The sequence below is a fragment of the Panthera pardus genome, unplaced genomic scaffold (assembly GCF_024362965.1).
Source record: "Panthera pardus isolate Hobbes unplaced genomic scaffold, ASM2436296v1 HiC_scaffold_16, whole genome shotgun sequence".
In the NCBI taxonomy this organism is placed as follows: domain Eukaryota; kingdom Metazoa; phylum Chordata; class Mammalia; order Carnivora; family Felidae; genus Panthera; species Panthera pardus.
In genome coordinates, this window is record NW_026526721.1 from 72,181,661 (window position 1) to 72,199,321 (window position 17,661).

At 34.9% G+C, this 17,661-nt stretch overlaps 1 protein-coding gene and 1 non-coding gene across 30 annotated transcripts in view; both read right to left on the reverse strand.

Moving 5' to 3' along the window:
* The window catches only part of DLG1 (discs large MAGUK scaffold protein 1), a 273,708-nt gene that overhangs the window by 127,619 nt on the left and 128,428 nt on the right, over positions 1–17,661 (reverse strand). The gene's annotated exons all lie outside the window — the stretch shown is intronic.
* LOC128777462 (U6 spliceosomal RNA) lies at positions 8,621–8,723 on the reverse strand. Its single transcript, XR_008422722.1, has one exon. It is a non-coding gene; the product is annotated as a U6 spliceosomal RNA (small nuclear RNA).

Here is a 17,661-nt window from a genome sequence, read left to right on the forward strand (position 1 = left end):
TAGAATTGGAAGTTAGAATAGAACTGGAGGTTAGCATGAATGCATGGTTTTCAATATATATAGACGAACACAGGAATACAGACATAAATGTGTGTGTTTATATGTACCTATATTCCCTTGTTCTGTCCACAGAGAATATCTAGGGGCAGTAATATTCCAATAGCCTGAACACACCTATCACTCAGATTATGGTTTCTAAATATATATTCTGAAATAAAAAAAAAACAAAACAATATAGGAGTCTTTGGAGAAATGGCTGAGTCCAGTGCTAAAACTTAGCCAAGTATAATATGAATCTAAAACATCCTGTTGTGCCAGAAAATATAGAACTGCTCAAGGAATAATGAAGGCATGACAAAAGACACAGAAGTTAGCTTGAAGGGTTTTCATCAGTCAGACCAGGAACAATTTGAGAATCAAAATAAAGATAACAATAGCATACAATCCACTATATAAAACAGGATTCCAAGAGTCCATACTGATTTAATAATTACAAGAACACATGAACAGAAGAGAGAGCATTTCCTTAGAGTAGAATGCCAACTAAAAAATGTATAAGGAATTATGGAATTACAAAATCATTTGGCAACCATCACAGTAATAATATATTACTATGTATTACACAGTAATAATACATACATCAATAGATGCAAAAATTCCACTGCTGCTGAAGGAACCTTCTATTTCATTCCAGCAGATGAAAATTTAAAAAGGACACATGGATGCACACAAGTTATCTCTCTTAAAAGCTTTTATTAATTACAGTAAAGAAATCTAGTAGGTACTACCTTTTTTTTTTTTAAGTTTATTTCTTTATTTTGAGAGAGGCAGACACAGCACAAGTGGGCGAGAGGCAGAGACAGAGAATTCCAAGCAATCCCGATGCGGGGCTTGAATCCACGAAGCCTTGAAATCATGACCTGAGCCGAAACCAAGAGTTGGACCCTTAACCGACTGAGCCACCCAGGTGCTTCTCTAACAGATACTATCTTAATCAGAGTTAACATTACCAGGGATGGCACAAATCAAAATCATGCTGATAGGCTATAATAAGAGCATATCACTTCTGAGAAATTCCAATCGAAGATGCATAACCTGAATCTAATCACTGAACATCTGATACATTACAAAATAACTGGCTTTAGTCATCCAAAGTATCAAAGAAAAAAAGTCTAAAGTTTATCATTATTTTTTTGTAATTTCAGTTTTATTTTTTTTAACAGCTTTGTTGAGGTATAATTGATATACAAAAAACTGCACATATTTAATGTATACAACTTGTAGAGTGTGAACATATGCATTATCTGTGAAACCATCACCACAATTAAGGTAGCAGACATATCTATCACCTCTCAAAGTTTCCTTATGCCTCTTTAATAGGGTCAGATATTAGCTGATTAATGATCTATTTTAATATTAAAATAAGGCAAAGCTAAATGCTTATGTCAACTTTCAAGGTCAAGCATGAAAATTTCCTCCACTGGGCAGTAGACCTCTAAAACCCTTTATGATAAACTATAAATCCTTTAATATTACATTCAAACTGGCTCTAAGTGTCTTTAAAAAATCTATCTCCTTTAAATAAGGATCTAAATACCATTTTTTAAAAAATCTTAAGACAACTTATACTATCTGAATCCACCCTCCCCCCCCCCCCCCCTTTCTGTATAGGGCAAGTACTTTGAAAAGAACATATGCCTCTGCCAGTTTCTTAAGAGAAGCAAACCCTTCTGAGAAAAGCCTTCAAAAACAAATGACATATCAATATATAAAATTTCCTAGCCTTAGCTCATAACAACTTCAGGTAACAAAGAATTACAGAACAACAAAATAATTCATTTAGTTCATCTGAAACAAAAATACAGCCCTAAACAAATAATAGATAATCAAATGAAGGTTGAGTAATGAGGAAGAGCATAGATGTTATATCCAGTAACACTGTGAAATGAAGAGGTAAGAGGATATTTTAAGGGCACAAATGAGAACAGGGTAGAATTCTGGGGAGTTGTAGAAGATTCTAAATTGGAAATGTCATGCTTAAGATTCTCATATAAATAATGAGACAGCAAAATACACTAACCATTATATTTGGGTTATTAGAGAAAAGGAGGAATTCAACATAAGCATTTTAAACTTGAAAGCTCTTATATACATGTTTCATTAGACAATGGTGACTATTATATACTATCATCCTTTTCCTGCTCCATTTGTATCACTCAATAAGATCAGCTCCAAAGAGTTTTGTTTTGTTTGTTTTTTTTAATGACCATGTGACTAACAACAGTCTCAGTTGTTTCTATCCATAGCAACACCATAGAATCATTAGTCTCTGAGGCTGCCTTCACAGACTTGTTTCCATGACAACAGAGGCTATAATATTAACAGTATCTCAAAGAACACTGCAGAAAATTATAAATTCCTGTAAAATAATTGGATTGCACATATTTTAAAAGTGCTTTTTCTATGCCAGTATCAAACTGACAGCTTATGGAAAAGTGTTTCACAATCATTTTTAGAGAAATTTCTTCATAGTTTTACATTTTAATGTAAGATCTTAAAATGATGAAAACAGCTTTTGAAATGTAACTGATTTTCATAAAAGTAGTCTGAAGCCTAATTTAGGTATAGCCACGTGCATAAAGTATACTGCACATCAACAGTTATGACCATGCACTGCCCTCTTTCACTGCCATTCATTAACAAATGTCCCTGCCTCTTCTTTAAGGTAAATCTTGCTGAGAAAGTCTTCAAAAACAAATGACATATCAATACACAATTTCCTAGCCACAGCTGATAACCAATAGAGTTGTAATAACCAATTCAGTATACATTCAGGAATCAATTCAGGAATGAATGAGTGAGCCTACCTTTACTAAATTGCATTATGCTTAAAATAGTTAAAACAGTTCTTATATGTGCATATGAATCCTGACTGATACAAGAAGAGACAGAAAGGATAATTAGGAGGCTGCTGTGATAATCCACCTGAGAGGTCATCAGTGGCTTAAACCAAATGGTAGTGATAGTGAAAATGGGGATGAGTAGTCAAATCAAGATAGATTTTGAATGTACAACTGGTATTATCTGGTAACTAATGGGAAGTAAGGGGTGAGGAAGGACTATTAATAACAACACCCACAATGGCCACTAAAAATGATCTTTTCCATTATAGTTAGACCCAAGTGTAAAAGACTTGCAAGGCTCTCTGAATACATTTTCAAATGTTTTCTCACTAGATTATTTATTAAAATGACTTTCATAGCATAAGATGAAACTCTGAAGAAAGTTAACTGAAGCCCCACTACAGGATAATTTACAATTGTTTATATCTTACACTAACATGTTACATGAATGAGGTAAACTGAGCTTAGAATACTAAGATTTACACCACACTTAGGGAAAATGAAATACATGAATTAGCAAATCTTTTGTTATCGATATCTTACACAACAAGGAAAAGTAATTACTCTTGTGCCAGTTGTGTTAGTAAGTACCTTACATTTTGTTTTTATATGGCATAGATAATATTCTTAATCCAAATTCCTTTGTTTAGAGATCCACTATGCCACAATGAGATATGTTTCTCTGATGTAATGTCAAAGAAGCTATCTTAGAAGGGGGGGCAGAAAACAAAACAAAACACAAAAAACCTGGCAAGTTTTTTTTGCATGTTAATGTAAAGATAAAATACAGTACAGTATATTTATCAAAACTCTGCTTGGGAATCACTGTACTCAACAGGAGTCCAGTATCTTCAGAATAAAGGTGTTTTTCATTATTTAAATCTGATTTTTTGATTCAAATGACTTTTTTGCCACAGTTACTGTGGATACCTTCAATATAAATTGGTGCAGTGGAAAAAAAAATGTTATTTGAACAAGCTGTATGGGACATCCATGTCATAATTATCTCAGAAGCAAATGTCAATAAACTAGATACATTTTAAAACAAATCACTAAGGTGTTAAATTACAAAGTTTTGATTTTAAAATAGCAAAGGGGAGATAGGAAAATAGACCTAATGATTAATAATCCTATTACAGAAACATGGGTAAAAATCTGTTACTTTACACAGACAGATCACCTGATTCATGAATCTATTTCTGCTTACAAGATTCAGGATACTGAGTTAAAGTTTATCATCCTTTTATTATGAGAAAATGGCATTCTATCAGCATTCAGCTGGTCACTCTGTACTGGTAGAAGGATGAGTTAACAACCACTAAAAATTTAAAGTAAACAGAGACTTTAAAGTTGGATTTAAAGATATGATTACTTAATTTAATACGTAGGTATGAAACTACCAACTGCAATATACTTTTTTTAACCCGATTTTTTATCAGAATATGGTTAGAGAAACCCGCACAACCATGGACTTTCATGATTGAAACAAAAAATGGGCTCTCAATCCTTAATAATAATCATGCATTTACCCTATTCTATTCATTCTTCTATAAGTCCCTAACGATTCCAGCCCCTGCTGCCTTTCTTCCATTCTCCTACCACTTAGTGTTTCAGCCATACTGACCTCCCTCCTGTTCCCCAAATATCCTAAACATGTTCTGGTCTCAAGACTTTCATTTACTATTCCACTGCCTACAATGCTCTTGCCCCAGATATTCACATGGCTCAATTCTATTACTTCTTTCATGACTTAATTCAAATATCAAATATATATAGCAGTTACTGCTAAAAGACTTTTGTGTGCTTGGGTAGCCACTACAATCAGAAGGTGTTCAACAAGATGTTCTATCATTGATGAACTTAGAAGTTTCAAGATATAAAAAAGTCAAAATATTGCCAATTTAATGTTGTCCTTTATCTAGCAATAGCTAATTGCCTAATAATGTCCTATTTGAAAATAAACATGTCTTGCTCAAGTACATTTGTTCAGTAGATTTGCATCTCTCTCTCTCTTTTTCTAATATTTTATTTTTAAGTAATCTCTACACCCAATGTAGGGTTGGAACTCACAACTATAACATCAAGAGTTACATGCTCTTCTGACTGAGCCAGCCAGGAGTCCTTCATCTCTTTTTTTCTTTTTAAAACTGTATTAGGAAGTATTTCTCATTGACAGCTCACATTTAAAACCTGTGGTGCTCATCTTCCAAACTTCTAGGTTCTACTAATATCAACTTGCCCCTAGGCCCCTACCACATGTGGTAGTTGCTTCCTGTGGTTACTATCTCTGTTTTACTTTGGTGTTTTCATTTTTCCTTTTCAGTTCTCCAATTCTTTTTTAACTACCCCCCTATATTACATTCTGTTAAAATACTTGCTATAGGGGCGCCTGGGTGGCGCAGTCGGTTAAGCGTCCGACTTCAGCCAGGTCACGATCTCGCGGTCTGTGAGTTCGAGCCCCGCGTCAGGCTCTGGGCTGATGGCTCGGAGCCTGGAGCCTGTTTCCGATTCTGTGTCTCCCTCTCTCTCTGCCCCTCCCCCGTTCACGCTCTGTCTCTCCCTGTCCCAAAAATAAATTAAAAAAAAAAAATACTTGCTATAGTTCCTGTTTTCCTGGCTGGACCCTTGTCAAGGTTACTAATACTCTGGCTAAAACATACATAATTCTTTATCACTCTATATTAGGTTGTTTCTCCTATCTCTAGATTCCTCACTTAAAAAACCAGAATATTTTGTGGAACTAATGATAATGGTGGTGATAAAGATGGTAATGATGATGAGATCAGGTATTATAAGGGTTTTGCTTATACTGTCTCATTTAATTCTCACTAAATCTTGATGCAGGAAACATTTTCATCCCTATTTTCTACAGGTGGAGGAAACAGACTCTGAGAATTCAGGTGTATTTGTTCAAGGTGCCATGGGTAGTAAATGGCAGAACAGAGATTTAAAACTCAGGCTACCATCTTCTAGAGACAGTTTGCTCAACCAGTATACTACACTGTGTCTTTAAAATACTTCAGAAGGAGTTATGTTACTATCATATTTTACTGCAAAGACAATATATAATATCATAGAAAAGAAACAAAATACTTCATCAATCCTTAGCTCAAGGACTGGCAAACATTTTCTAAAAAGGGCCAGGTAATACATATTTTAGACCTTATGGACCATGCAATTTCTGTTACAACTACTCAACTGTGCTGTAGTAGCTTGAAAGTAGCCATTGGCAATACACAAATAGGCACAGCAGTGTTCCAATGAAACTTTATTTACAATAACAGGTGGCAGGCGGGATTTGTGCTGACTCCCATTTTCGTGATTTAAAAACAGAAAAAAAGGCTGATTAGATTGATGGAAAAAAAACAGAAAAAGACTTCAAGATACCTAGGCTAGTTTTTACTAACTACAGTTGTTTTAATTCTGCTGCAATGTTTACTCTATGATAAATAAGCAACTCCTCCCCTAAAAATATGGAAGTAGAAAATTAAAAAAAATAATACATATGGAAATTTCAAATTTCATCTATAGTTCTTTAAAATATACTTTTTTAAAAGGCCTATATAATAAAGCAGTGTTCTTAGCATTGAAAGAATTATCAAAAAAGAATCTGTACTGTATGCAGCCTTTCAGTTTAGGAAGAGTGATTAAAATGACATTTTTGGTCTGCTTCCCACTCCCACACTCCTCCAAAATCTTGCTATGGTATTTAGTATAGCTGAAGCAATTAACTCCTAAGATTGGTATGCATTTTGGATTTTTTTCCTTCTCGCTTTCCAAATACTTTCAAATGGATTTCTTATTCAAATTTATAATGCTTTGAGGCATTAGATGGTTCCACCAAGATTAGTCAGAGTTAAATAAAGAAAAACCAGGCTGGGATCTGTTTTGATCCAAATCTCAGAGAGTATCTCTTAATATTCCTTCAGGACCAATAAAAAATCTGTAAGACAACCAATTTGTCTCATTCTGTCGTAACAATAACTGCTTCCCATTCCAGAGCTGGCTCAGTCAATAGCCACTGTTTAGATTTCACAAATACTAAAAATATTGTTCAGAAATGGGACTAAGTTGGGGTTTACTGAAGGATAAAGAACTAATAGACAGGGCTCCTTTTAAGACATAAGGGAAAAAAATCTTCTAAATACATATATCTAGAGGAAGAAGAAATTGTGTTTAGGCTTTCCTAAAATTCCACTGCTTCCAGATGTCGTTGCCAGTTGGTTTATACTTGCACAAAAAAGGTCCAGTCTTTTTTGATTGACTTGCATATGCCTGTAAAATTATTACATCAGTTGGCTTATTTAAAGTTTGTTAAATAAGGTGATAATTGTAGGCTACTGTTCCCACATGGTCTGAACAACTATTTTTACCTTTATAAAAATTCTAAATTTTGATATAAAATGGAGGACTGAAATGTTATCTAAATAATAGGGCCAGGAAGTACAAAGAATAACATGGAAAAAAATCTTTAAAGAAAATGAATCTAAGTCAAATTTTAACAGTAAGAATTTAAATTCTTCATATGTATAAGAATATATATGTCTCAAATTTTTTACAGACAGCTTTGAATTACTTTTGAAATACACATGATGTTTACAAAATCTTGTAGACTTTTTTAAATAAAAAAAAATTGAAAAAAATTTAAGTCATAGTTCTACATAAAAATGGCTTGAGAAATTTACAGTGGTCAAACCATATTTAGAAGGTCCAAATTTCCTTGTAGCCAGCATCAGATTAAGTGAAAATAAACAAGTATATAACATTTGTTTATTCATTCAACAAACATTTATCAAGTGCATTCATTGTGCTAACTTTGGGGATACAAGAAAACATACATCTTGTATTACCAGCTCTTGTGAAGCTTCTGGTTCAGCAGCTAATATTTAATTTAATTTTATTTTTTGAGAGAGAGAGAGAGAGCACAAGGAGAGGAGGGGCAGAAGGAGAGAGAGAGGGAGAGAATCTTAAGCATGCTCCATGGTCATTGTGTGGGGCTCGATCTTACAACCATGAGATCATGACCTGAGCTAAAATCAAGAGTCGGGCACAACTGATCGAGCTACCCAGGCGCCCCTAGATGAGTCAGATATTTTAGGGCACAAAAATCAGATAAACACAAGATTCTACCGTACTATAAGAAAGGAAAAAAGTTTACAATGTAAGGAGAGAATAATTTTAATTATGGAATCAAGAAACATTTATAGAGATGCTTTATCTTAAAAGTATAGAAAGGAGGAGAAAAGGCCTCACTGGTGAAAAGAAACAGTGTGAAGATGGCAGAAATATCTCCTAATCTAAGGCCAAAAAACAAAATAAAACATCAAATGAAGCAGCCTCTTTCTACACCCTTTAACTTCGCATTAAAATAAATATCCCAATCCCTATATCTATTTGTACCTGCAGCCCATTAACCAATTCTTTTTCCTCTCTCTCTCCTATGATTCTATCTTTTGTTTCAAAATATTCTTTTTTTTAAAAAAATAATTTACTGTCAAATTAGCTAACGTAGTGTATACAGTGTGCTCTTGGCTTCAGGAGTAGATTCCCATGATTCATCACTTACAGACAACACCCAGTGCTCATCCCAACAAATGCCCTCTTCAATCCTCATCACCCATTTTCCCCCCTCTCACCCCCCCACCAAAACCTCAGTTTGTTTTCTGTATTTAAGAGTTTCTTATGGTTTGCCTTCCTCTCTGTTTGAAACTATTTTTTAAAAATATGGAAGCTTCACGAACTTGCGTGTCATCCTTGTACAGGGGCCGTGGTACTCTGCATCGTTCCAATTTTAGTATGTGTGCTGCCAAAAGCAAGCACTCAGCAGCTAATATTAAATGAATCATTACCCAACTGATTACTGAAATAAACAGTTGTGATAAGTTGTGATAAGAGGTATGAAGTACAAATCTCATGAAAACAAACACTGCTTGAAAATAGGGCAAAAATGTTAGAAAGGCTGACTCTCTTATCCTGAGCATGTGCGTAATTTTTTAGCACTGTTAGTAAAACATAATTTTAAAGGTTAACTTTAAAAATTGTCTGAATATATTAAAAACATGTAAGTTGCAGCCTGTGAAATTTCTCTACCTATTTGTCCTTGACAAAAGGGCTATCTAATAATCAATCATGACACTATACAGAAGCTACAAAGATGAATGCAACACACCTATTTATAAAAAGCTTATATAAACAAATTTCATTTATTTAGTTCTTTAAGCTATAGCCAATCTAATATTCATTAAGATATTAATTTTTAATAGGCTTTATTTTTTATTAAGGGTTTTTTTTTTTTTTTTTATGCTTAGTTTTGAGAGAGACAAAGACAGAGTGTGAGCAGGGGAAAGGCAGAGAGAGGGGGGTAGACACAGACTCTGCAGCAGGCTCCAGGCTCAGAGTTCAGCCGGGCTTGAACAAGATCCTGACCTGAGCCGAAGTCAGACGCTTAACCAATTGAGCCACCCAGGAGCCCCAACAGGCTTTAATTTTTAAAGCAGTTTCTAGGTTCAAAGTAAAATCGAGCATAAAGTACAGAATTCCCATATAACCTATGCCCACACACATGCATAATTCCCCATTATCAACATTTTCCACCAGAGTGGTACATTTGTACAAATGATGAACCTACATTGATACATCACAATTACCCTAAGTTCACAGTTCACTCTTTCTCAACGTTTTTTTTTTTTTTTTTTTTTTTTTTTTTTTTTTTTTTTTTTATTTATTCTTGGGACAGAGAGAGACAGAGCATGAATGGGGGAGGGGCAGAGAGAGAGGGAGACACAGAATCGGAAACAGGCTCCAGGCTCCGAGCCATCAGCCCAGAGCCTGACGCGGGGCTCGAACTCACGGACCGCGAGATCGTGACCTGGCTGAAGTCGGACGCTCAACCGACTGCGCCACCCAGGCGCCCCTCACAGTTCACTCTTAGTGGACACTTCTTAGTGGACATTCTATGGGTTTTAGCAAATTCATGACATCTATCTACCAATATACAGAACAGTATCACTGTTCCAAAAATTCTCTTTGTTCTACCTTTTCATCCTTACCTCTTCCCTAACCCTAGGCAACCACCAATCTTTGTACTGTCTCCATAGTTTTGCCTTTTCCAGAAAGTCAAATAGTTGAAGGACAGGGTATATAGCCTTTTCAGATTGGCTTCATTCACTTGGTAAAATGCATTTAAGGTCCCTCCATGTCTTTTCATTTCTTTTTAGTGCTAAATAAATTCCTCTATCTGGATGTACCACAGTTTATTTATCCATTCACCCACTGAAGGACATTTTGGTTTCTTCCAAATTCTAGCAATTATAAATAAAGGTGCTATAAACATGTGTATGCAGGTTTTCACGTGGACATAAGTCTTCAACTCATTTAGATAAATACCAAGGAGTGCAAATGCTGGACTGTTTAGTCAAATTTGGTATCTTTTAAAGGCTTCTATAGCCCTTGTAAACTATTTTTTGTTTAATCTTCATCTCTATACTTTTCTCAAGTTTTCTATTGTACAAATGACTGGGTATTAAACATCACTTGAACAAATTTTTAGTGGGTACATATAGGTTCCCTGTAAGAAATTCCGTAACGTTCTTCAGTTGAAAAGGGGAACAATTAACTTCTAAATCTGAGTCATGGTATCAATCTTACCATTTGGACTTAATGACCTTTTGTTTTGTTTTTTTTTTTCCTTAATGACCTTTTGAATGGGCAATTAAACTTTGCCAAGAGGCAGCATCTCACAACCAGTATAATAGTTTTTATTTTAACCTATTAAAATTTTTTTCTTAATGTTTATTATTTTTGAGAAAGAGACAGAGTGTGGGCAGGGGAGGGGCAGAGAGAGAGGGAGACACAGAATCTGAAGCAGACTCCAGGCTCTGAGCTGTCAGCACAGGGCCTAACACGGAGCTCAAACCCATGAACTGTGAGATCATGACCTGAGCTGAAGTCCAACGCTTAACAGACTGAGCCATCCAGGTACCCCTATCCTAACCCATTCTTAACTATTCTCCTAGAAACTATCCTATCAGAGTTCGCATTTCCAAAGTATTTTAAGAGGACTGTCTACTCTCTACATGTTCTAGTTTAATATAAAGGCAGTATATTACTGAATGTAACCAAGTTTATTCCTTAGAGATGAAGAAAAATATATAAATTTGATCACCTCAAAATACAACTATCATTAGGCACGAGTCTAAATGTGTGAAACATGTATTTCGAAAGATTAGGCCAATCCAGAATGGTCCAAGGTGGAGATGTCTTGGTGTGACTATTTAAACTTGCTGCCTGGTGCGAAAAACCAGCAGATAAATGGCTATAAATGATGTACCATATGCCTCTGTTTGCCTGGTAAGTCTGTTTTTATGCCTGTTGTCCCACTTTAATTATTAATAGTTCTTTCTTTCCATCAAAAGTACTCCCGTTTGATCGATGAGTTACACAGTCTTCCTAATTATAAGGAAATTGAATGGTTTCCCTCTTCTCTCCCTGCCTCACCTCCTCTTGTGTATTTCTTCCCAAACGGGTAACTAAGAAGAGAATCATCAGCTAGAGGATCAGGATAACACTAGATAAAGTGTAATATGTTTCCTAGAAGGTCTAAGGGAGAATTCAGACAAATGAAAAATTTACAGTAAAAAAGAAACAGGTAGTATTAAATGCTACAAAGAAAAAAAATTTTTAAAGGTAAGAAGAGAGAATAATGTCTGGAGTGAATGAGTACCTGCAACCTTGGATAAGAATCTTGGAAGGCCCTGTGAGAAGGCAATAGATAAGCAGATATCTGAAGGTCGTGAGGGAATAAACCATGAGAATATCTAGGAGAAAGAACGTTACAGGCAGAGAGAAGAGAACATCAAGATAAAGGCTCTGAGATGGCCTCATTTGATATATTTGAGGAACAGGAACAAGGCCAGTATACCCAGTAGAATAAGTGAGGGAGCAGTATGAAGTAGGATTGGAGGTACTGTCATGGACTTTTGGTCCATGGTAAATAAGGATTTAGGCTTTTATTATAAATTGGATTGAAAGCCATGGAAGGGTTAAAAACAAGGTATTGACACTCTGAAACGAGGATGCTGGTTGATGAGTGAACAGACTGTTGCTCTTAACAGTTTATTCTCCAAAGAATGAAGATGGGGAACCAGTTAGAGGGCTACTGCTGTAGTTCAGGAAAAAAATAATTTGAATTTAGTAGTTTTAGAAATGGCAAAAAGGGGTCAGATCATAAATATAACCTGGACATAGAGCCAATAGGATTTGTTGTTAGACCGAACGTGGACCAAAGGAAAAAATAATAGAAAATGATTAGAGTTTTTGTCTCCAGCATCTCAGTGGGTGATGATGAAAGAAGATGGGGAGAACAATAAAACTAGAGATTGTTTTTGACTTGTTAGCCTTCAGAAACTTAATTCAAGTAGAGATACTGAGTAAGAAGATGTACAAGTCTAATGTACAAGGATTCGCTGTGGGCTAAAACAAATACTGATGTTATTTAAAGGCACAAGACTGGATGAGATCACCTGAAATGTGAATATAAAAAGAGAGAAGTTCAAGGACTGAGTCCCCAGGCACTTGGTTAGCAGTAGGAAGAGGAGGAAGATACTGCCAAAGAAAATGAGGTTGGGAGAGTATCAGAAGGGTGGTGTTCAAAAGTCAAATGAGAAAAGAATTTAAAGGAGGGAATAGTCAATTGTGTAAAAGCTGTTATGGTTTCAAGTAAAACAAAAACTGTGAACTGATCACTGGATTTGAAAACCTTCTCCAAAAGAGAGTTTCTGGTTGGTTGTTTTCAAAAAAAAAAATTTTTTTTAACGTTTGTTTATTTTTGAGAAGCAGAGAGAGAGCACGAGCAGGGGAGGGGCAGAGACAGAGGGAGACACAGAATCTGAAGCAAGCTCCAGGCTCCAAGCTGTCAGCACAGAGCCTGACGCGGGGCTCAAACCCACAAACCATGAGATCGTGACCTGAGCCGAAGTCGGATGCATACCCAACTGAGCCACCTGGGCGCCCCTGGTTGGTTGTTTTAATGAGAAGTATTATAAGAGGCACATATGCTGATGAGAAAATTCAGTATAGGGGGAAAGACAGATAATGTAGTGAAGAACAGAGAATTTCAGAAGTCCCTAAATAATAGTTAAAGGGACTAAGATACAGAGCAGAAGTAAAGGATGAGCTTTAAGAACACAGATAGATCATTTATTTTAACAGGCCCAGCATACAGAGTAAGACCATCACCTAAAAATGAGGGCCAGGAAATGGGTATTGGAAATTTAATGTGCAGCTTTGGAGCCAGTGTGAAGGAGGCAGAGTTGCAATGAACAAAGGTTGAATCTTATCAATGAAGTGACAGAGGGGCAAGAAAGTTGAGATAATGAAAGGCAGTATTTATAGTCATGGACCAAGGAAAATGAACAAGGCAAGGAGAGAAGTTAGAGCATGAAAGGAGTGATAGATAATAAAAAGTTGAGCTGAAGTTCTTCAGAAGATAAAAAAAGAAAATCATTGTAGTAGGGGAAGTGAGCTAAAAAGAAAGTGCTAGTCAGATAGTCTGAAATGCTTGCAACTGAGATTTTGTAAGTGCTACAGTCGATGGTACTGAGGTCCTAAATATAACTATTTAAGTGTGTCACTCAAGTGAAAGAAAAAACAAGATTCTTAGAGGTAAGGAGATCAAAGAATTGAGAAGTCAAGATTTTGGATAAATTACACAAGGATACTGAAACTCACTTAGAAAAATTACAGGATTAGTGGGCAAGAAAAGACAGTAAACCAGTTGTTCAAATCATTAATGAGTGGGAGTGACTGAGAGAAATGTAGATGACTAGAAAAGGAGGGGAAGCAGAAAATACTGTCTGATGGCACCTACATTTTTTTTTCAAAGAGAGAGGAGGTACAACCATCCATAAATATCAATGGAAGCACATTGGAAGCACAATGGAAGCAAGGAAGACATCAACTCCACTTGCTGGTCCCATGGTGCATGAGATGTGACAGATAAAAGCTCCACTTTTCCAGAGGACTATAGAAAAAAAAACAACCCAGTATCCTCAGAGGAATGCCAGGCGTCTATGAGTGAAAAAAGGGTGAGATGAACCAACAGAGAAGAGCTGTAGGGTAAAGGAAATTTTGCTGATGACAAATTGGGAGTTCTAAAGGGCAGACTAAAAGGGCTTGGGAGGGTAGAGAGAAATGGGGAGTTTAAAACAGATTAGAGATATACCTGAATCACTCAGAGATAAGAAAATGAATGAGAATGATCAGGAATATTTGTACTTTTTGTGGTGAGTAAGTTCAAAAGGGATATAGGGTAGAAAATTAGTTCTGAAGGTATGCTTAGGAAAGCTTGGGAAAGGTGAATGAATAATCAATTAAATTTAGTTGTTTATTTGTGACTGGTTTGGCAATCTAAGGGAATGCTGGGAAAGGCAAAGTAAAGGAGTTGGTGGTCTCACCCAAGAGCTGAGGTGCTCTTTGGGGCCCCTTCCTTACATCCTACAGTTAAAGATGTTGAGGTCTGGGGTTCTTAAAAAAGTGCATGGCTTGTACTTACAGCTAACTTATTCCATCAACACTATTTACTGAATGAATAAAAAATGCACTACTCTAGGTGCTGTAACTCCTAATTACCTACATGTGAATTTGTCCATGGATTATCAAAGTTAAGCAATATAATAATATAATAAAATAATAGCTACTAGGCACTAAGTATGATACATATATTAAATCACTTAATAACAATTAACTTAATGAGGCTGATAATATTATCTTCATTTTTTGGACAATATATCCAATGCACAACTCTACAAATTAAGCCTTTTATAATCTAGAATGCATCTGCTTAGGAAAAATAATACTCTTTTAATACAAATTAGTCTATATATTTTCCCACATGGGTATCTGAAAAGTGTTTTCCTGTATGTTAATGTAGGACAGGATTTTTCCTCTTAAAAAGTAGACTATTCAACTCTTATTAAAATTTTATTGTTCTTCTTCAGTTATGACAAGTCATCATGTCTGTTCCATTCACTCCCAAGAAAAGAACTGTGTTGTTTTCTGCTTTATTAGGCATGTCATTTGTCTGGGGGAGGGTGGAATCCTGTTTGATTATTTACACTGATCCATGTTAGGGATTTTCAAGTAGTCCAAAATATAGGAACAGTTGCTAAACACACATTCAAAGTGACCTACGACTTCACAGCTGTTCAAAGTTTATATAACTATTATACTCATTAATAAGCACTAGTATCACCCAGTAGGCAAAACTTTTTACCTAGGAGCTAATCAAGTATAGCAAAGACTAGAAATACTGTACTGGAGTTCTTTAAAACCCTCATAAATATATAAATTGGTCCTAGACTGGAAGTGAGCTGAGTGCACTATATAAGTCGGGGAAGGTTGGCATTAAGTGATCCTAACAGGAAGAATAGAGGGAATTCTGAGGTAAGGAAATGAGCGCTCGAAGCACTGTTTTTCTGTATTATTCAAAATTAAGAACTTAAGTAGAATGAAGCACAAAATAGAAAAAACTTAAACCAGAGTAAAATAATTAGAAACTCATCTTAATTTAACATTAAAACAAAACAAATCCAATGTAAACTTCCGGGATATAATCAAATGACAAAAATGAGAAATAGTTTGTAAGCTGTATAGTTATCATCATTGGGTAGAGATTCAAAGGGGTGAGGAAATCAGGCACATGGGGGATTTGTGTGGCTTCAAGGAAATACTAAGAATGGAAGGGAAGAAAAGGGAAGTACAGAAAGAAATAGGCTACTGTGAAGAACTAAAGGCACTTGTGAGGGAAGGAAAATAAAAATAGGTACCCAGGAGGTTTTGGATTAGGTGCTGTATTCTGGAAGGCCACAAACTAAAAAGGTTCTCGGTAACTGAAATGGAAAATAATTCCATAAACATTCATGGAGCACCAAATATATGCCATGCCCTATCCTAGAAGCTGGGGGTCTTGCCAAAGTTTATAACCACTTAGCTTCCTTATCATTTAAAAAGACATTAATGACTTCATACTAAGTTCCAGATATTACAGTAGAACCTGGCATATAATCTGAGTTATTAACGTGAGTATTTCCATCACACAAGCAATTTAAATGAATTTTTAAAGTAAATAAATTTTCTTTTTATTTATAGAGGATATTTGGGGGGATATTAAATCAGAGTAATGACTTTCAAATTAATAAAACTTCATTTAATAGCAACTCTCCAAACTGCTAAAAGTATCATGCTGCATAGTTATAAGGAATTAGATTCAAAGTTAATCTTGCTATCAAATCTTAGAAAAAATATTTCTAACAACAGTGAAACAGGAGACCTGGTAATCAGTGCTATTATTTATCAGTTGCAGAACAAAACACTATCATGTACTATCTTCAAAGATATGTAGCATATGCTCAATATATTATGAAATTTCATTAATCTACTTTGCTTATAACAATATGTAAATCCTTCTGGTGCTACAAAATAAAACTGCAAGCCACGGGTCAGTAGATGAAACAGAAAAATGTATTCTAGCATCAACCAAGACCAAAATATGTCTAACGTTCTATCTCAGTCCTATTGTATTTTATCCAGTAAAATGAATTCCAGTGAGTTATAAGAAAAGACTTGGATACACAAAACACCTAACTCATCAGTTAGAAAAACCCATAGAATGAAAAATGATATGATGGCATGCTAGAGCAGGAGAAATAAAAGCTAAAACCTCTGACCTCATGTCTACATTTCTAGAGATGAAATACAAAGATAACGAAAAAGTAACAAAAAGAGATGTGAAAGACATAAAAACTAAGTCATGTATCAGTATACACAAATGACCTGAAACAAATGGGAGAAAAATAAAATTTTAAATGGCTTTGTAGGATTAATTGCAAATAGTGTTTTTATTGAAAACTATTGTATTTATTTCTATTTTAGTGCAATAGCAACTTTTTCTCCAACTCCTAAGTAACTGTAATATAATTCTGTGGTTTTAATAGTTTTATATGTGAACTATTTTGCTTGTCTTTTCATTTGTATGCCCCTAATAAGATGAATTATGTATCCGTAGTAGCATGTATGTGTATGTATACATATACAGTACTGTTTACTTATATAAACTACATGTAAGTTTTAAGTCTATCTTTTTTTACTGACAATGGAAAAAATATTCATTTAAGATTAATCTATAATGAATAACAACACCAAGCCTTAGTCTTTGCATCTCTTTTTGGTATGTGCAACTGTAGTAAAAATCAAGTTAGTTAAATTCTTTGGGCAGTAGTCAACCTAAGAGTTAAATCATATTGTTGCCTCTGAAGAAGTTTTGATTATAACTAATATCAGTACCTACATAAAAACAATTATGACTCCCTAATCCAGTAATTCCATTTCTTTCACACATGTAAGCAAAATAAGTACAATTTATCATGTAAGAATATGAAATTATTTTAAAATTAAAACTACTGAAAGACAATTCAAGTAATCAAAAGCAACAAAGAAGCTGTTGACAGTTTATATTTATTGTGCTGCTTCTAATAAAAAAAGAGATGGCTTTAAAGAAATGTATTTTAAAAAAGCACTGGGATATGTGTATGAATTTTATTAAGTATTACTGATGTCAAATGACAAAAGCATTCTCCTTATTTTTATATGACTATTTCTTATCTTTTCATTTTTACTAAAGTTGAATGAGTATCTATTAAAATATTTTAAAATATGAATAGCTCTCAACCTCCTTTAATGCCAAATAAATATTTCACCTAAA